This window comes from Microtus ochrogaster, unplaced genomic scaffold (genome assembly GCF_000317375.1).
Source record: "Microtus ochrogaster isolate Prairie Vole_2 unplaced genomic scaffold, MicOch1.0 UNK45, whole genome shotgun sequence".
Lineage (NCBI taxonomy): Eukaryota > Metazoa > Chordata > Mammalia > Rodentia > Cricetidae > Microtus > Microtus ochrogaster.
Window position 1 is genome coordinate 197,110 of NW_004949143.1, and position 4,945 is coordinate 202,054.

Sequence of the window (4,945 nt, forward strand, 5' to 3'; positions counted from 1 at the left end):
TCTGTGGCTTTGGAGCCTGTCCTGGAACTAGCTCTTGTAGACCAGGCTGGCCTCGAACTCACAGAGATCTGCCTGCCTCTGCCCCTCAAGTGCTGGGATTGAAGGCGTGCGCCACCATGGCCTGGCTCAGACGGCACTTCAAAGCTGACTTAGTCTACACAGCAAATTTTGGGGCAGTCTGGGCTACGTAGAAAGTAAACCTAAGCAAACCAAACCAAACCAAACCGAGGACTAGAGAGTTGGATCATCAGAGCATTTGCTGTTCTTGCAGAGCACCAGAGTTTGGTTCCCAGCACCCACTTTGGGTGGTTCACCACCCCTGGTGACTCGAACTCTGGAGGATTTGTTGCCCACTTCTGTTCTAGACTTTACTTGTTCACATACTGCAAACACACACATATACATGAATAAAAGTAAAACAAACTCAACAAACAAAACAAAAGGACAAAAATTAACTGCTTTGGGAGTCTGCTGAAGAAGGAGGGACTGGGGTGAGGTTTCCGAAGTTTTATGTGAGAGGCCTTCTCTCGGGGTGCCACGTCCTGCCTCAGAGTTTTAACTTATTCCCTCAGAGAGCTTAGGTATTTTTCACCCGGCCACCCTCCGTGGTTCTGAATCCCAGATTCCACTGAGGTAAACTTCCTACAGGTGCCAGACTGATCAAAAGGTACCAAGCCTGCATTAGATGCTAACCATTGATCTGGGGTTGTGCTTCCATAGACTACCCTCAGGCTTTCCACCTCGTACAGAATTGGTGCCTTCTCCATTCAAAATGGCTCCCAAGCCTGTTCAGTCATGTTTATACTGGCAGCCCTGTTGAGGCTGAACTAGTAGCGCCAAGTTTGAGGCCAGGGAGGGCTACACAGTGAGGACCTGACTCAAACAATGAAACCAAACAAGCGAAACACAGTCTTAACAACTCTTACCTCGACCATTTTGCCACAGGAGGCCAGAGAATGGCTAATTCCTACCGCGTGCTCCAGGGTCGGTTTCGGGCACACAATGATAGAGGTGGACAAGGTGGCAGAGGTGAACACACCAGCCATGCTGTCGGAATGTCTGGAGGTCCCTCGCTCCACCCACAAAGTCTTACTTACTTATCACAGCTCCTCCGTGTTTTCTCACTTTAGGCAACCTCCGAACTGCGTTTAAACTTCCAGAATCCAAGTCCGAAGGCTTGAGCAGAGCGCCCCCCTGTGGTTCGTGATCGGGTTGGGGTACAGCACAAAAGCGCGGGTGCTTCTGGGTTATATGGACATCTTCTATGAGGACTGCGGTTCTCTCAACTTACCCTCAGGATTTCATTGTGTTTTCTCACAGATCTTGGTTCCATTTCTTCTCAGTGGACCCCAGAAAAAGGCCTGAAGCATGTGGTGGAAGCCAAAGGCTTATTGCTGTTATTTTTTTTTTTTTTGTACAAGTAGTTCCACTTCAATTCCAGGCTAATCACAGAGACATATTATAAATGGTTTGGTCTATTGCTCAGGCTTGTTACTAACTAGCTCTTACAACATAAATTAACCCATAATTCTTATCTGTGTTTAGCCATGTGGCTCAGTACCATTTCTCAGTAAGGCATTCTCATCTTGCTTCCTCTGCGCCTGGCTGGTGACTCTGTCTCTCTTTCTTCTTCTCAGAATTTTCCTAGTCTGGTTGTCCTGCCCTATACTTCCTGCCTGGCTACTGGTTAATCTGTATCTTATTAAACCAGTATAAGTGACAAATCTTTACACTGTACAAAAGCATTATCCCACAGCATGCATGTTTATTATTTGGGCCTCCTCTAGCTAGAGTGAGGCTTAAAAAATTTCTTTTTCATACAATACACCCTGTCCACAGGTTCCCCTCTCCCCAGTTCTACTCTTTCTCCTCCATTTCTTTCTAGTGTAGCTAAGGAAATAATCAGACTCTATACAGGCTCGCAGCCCTCACCTGGATGCTAGATGGTGACCCAGCCCCAAACTTGTCTGTAAATGCACTGAGGCTTTCACAGAAGCTGGGAAACACATGCCTGGTCACCCTGCCTCGGGCCTTCTCAGGGATTACAACAGGGATCAAACTGAGCTTCCTCTGTTCTGGCTTTCAGGGTTCTTTTAATCTTTTTCTTCAGTCCTGACAGTACCTTAGCCACTTCCTCTTTCCTCTCCTTCCTCAAATCCTTCCTGCCATTTCTCCTTCTTAAATTCATGAAGTCTTTTTCTCTAATTCTTACACACACACACACACACACACACACACACACACACACCCTTGAAATATATAAATTCAACTGTAACATGAATTCTAGTTGTTTTTTGAATGTATCTTTTTTCCTACTTTTCCTTTATTGAAAATAGTTTTGTTTTTTAATTGTTTTTATTGAGCTATACATTTTCTCCACTCACCTCTATTTCCCCCCTGTCATTCTACCCTCTCCTGTGATCCCCATACTCCCAACTTACTCTGGAGATCTTGTCTTTTTCTCCTTCCTATGTTTTTCTTAGGGTCCTCTTTGTTGTCTAGTTTCTCTGGGCTGTGATCTGTAGGCTGGTTTTTCTTTGCTATGTCTAAAAGCACTTATGAGTGAATACATATTATATTTGGACATATGCTCAACTATGTTCATAGCATCATTATTTGTAATAGCCAGAGCCTGGAACCAACCTAGCTGCTCCTCAACCAAAAAATGGATAAGGAAAATGTGGTACATTTACACAATGGAGTACTACACAGCGGTAAAAAATAATGATATCTTGAAATTCGCAGGCAAATGGATGAATCTAGGAAAGACCACATTGAGTGAGGTAACCCAGACCCAAAAATGCAAACTCTAATTCTTCTTAATAAAAACCCAGAGTCAGATATTGGGGGATGAAAGTTGAAAGATCAGAGAAGCAGTACAGCCAGCCACTAGAGAGACCTTTTACTTCTACTGAATCCTCAGACCAAAAAGGTGATCCTCTGCATCCTCAGACTGAGGGCTGTTCAGACTGCAATGAGCTCCTGTCTCCTCCTGCCTTATATTCCTCTCTTCACCCATTCATATCACTCCTGTTTCCACCGCCTTAGTGCTGGGATTAAAGGTGTGGGATTCCAAGTGCTAGGATCACCTTTTTGTGAGCTTGGTTTCTTTTCTAGACTGGATCTATTTGTTATTGCCCAGGGTGGCCTTGCACTCACAGAAATCCATTTGCCTCTGTTTCCTGAGACCTGGCCTCTAGTGTCTTAGTTCTACACTGTGATCTTCAGGTAAGCGTTATTTGTTAAAAACAAACAAAATATCACTACATCCAGCCTGCTCCATCCATTTATTGTAACTGGTATGTATGTTATTTTAGGGCTGTCCTTTGGAAATGGATAATCAACTCAAGGCCTTATCTTTGGGTATGACTGTTTCTCGATCCCTTAATTACTTGTAATTCTTTGCCTGGGGTAGGACCCCATGAAATTTCCCTTTGTGTTAATATGTCTGCTAGTGGTGTACTTGTTCAGGTCTTGTTTAGGCAGCCATATTGGTGAGGTATCATAGGTCAGGTTTCCCTGTCGTTTCTAGGACACATATCTCACAGCACATTTTCTAGTCCCCTGACTCAATCTTTCTGCCCAGTCTGCTTTAATGTCCCCTGAGCCTTAGGTGTAGGAGTTTTGTTGTAGATGTTTCAACATCTATGGCTAGACATTCCCTGATCAGATGGTCTATGCATTTTGACCTTTTATAGTTTTCTGTCCTGATCTCAGCCTATTGCAAAGGAAAGCTTATTTGATGAGGAATATGTTTGCTAGTTTTATGCTAACTTGACACAAGCTGGAGTATTTGAGAAGAACCTCAGTTGAGAAAGTGCTCTTACCAGATTGGCCTATGGGCACACGTGTGGGACATTTTCTTCACTGATAATTGATGTGGGAGGGCCCAGCTAACTGTGGGTGGTGTCACTCCTGGGTACCATAAGAAATCAGGCTGAACAAGTTGTGAGAAGGAAGCCAGGAAACAGTACTCCTTCATGGCCCCTGCATCGGTTCCTACATTCGGGTTCCTGCCTGTAGCTCCTGTCCTGACTTCCCTTAAGATGGACTACAAGCTGCAAACTGAAATAAACCCTTTCCTCCACAAGTTTCTTTTGGTAATGGTGTTTTATCATAGCAAGAGAAACCCTAAGACAAGGGGCGAGAGCTATATTTCTCTGTGGTTAAAAGGATAAGCTTTTAGACTGCAGTTATGAATTATGCTGGGTAAGTAAAGTGAAAGTAGTAAGTTCTCTAAGATATATGACCTCCCTGGCCTTATATAGATGGGCAGGTTTCCAGGGCAAGACATCATAAGTCTTGTTAGGAAGCTTTTGGTTATTGTCACAATATGAGTGCCATTATTGTACCCTTAAGGATATTGTGCTATGCTGGTTATTGTGGTCCATAGGTGTCATAGCTGAACTCAATACTTGAAGCCAGAAAATACTACTTCTGTGTACATGGCAGTGACATTTATTTTAGTTAACAGAATATATTGCAATGGAGTCACTTTTTTGGCATTACTTGGTTGTCTTTTTTCCCCCATTATTATTTATATAGAGCTAGCAAGTTACTCGTCGGGGCGACGGACGGGAATGGAACTCGGGACCTCGGGCACAGCAGGCGGCGCTCTCAACCTCTGAGCCATCTCTCCGGTTGTTTACTTGGTTGTCTTAAATCTTCCTTGCAGTCCTCATTTTTTCATTTTAATATATTGCTAAATTTATATTCAAATATAGATGTAACAATTCATATATCAACCAAATTTTCAAGAGATCAACTTTTACAGCCAGTCACCAACACTGCACATAGTAAACCTTTTTGCTTTATTTTATTTAGTTTTTAAATTTTGTTTTGTTAAAAATAATTTTTTCATACAACATATATATTTTTTATCACAGTTTCCTTTCTTTCATCTCCTCCCAGATCCTCCATACCTCATACCTCCCCATCCTTCCAA

The 4,945-nt window shown here is 43.1% G+C and overlaps 1 protein-coding gene across 1 annotated transcript in view; it reads left to right on the forward strand.

The window, feature by feature from the left end:
• Cetn2 (centrin 2) overlaps positions 1-4,806 on the forward strand; it is a 48,687-nt gene extending 43,881 nt beyond the window's left edge. Inside the window, exon 6 of the mRNA XM_026777087.1 lies at positions 4,546-4,806. The gene's annotated coding sequence lies outside the window, so the exon portion shown is untranslated. The remainder of the gene's footprint in view (positions 1-4,545) is intronic.
• The last annotated feature ends 139 nt before the right edge of the window (positions 4,807-4,945 follow it).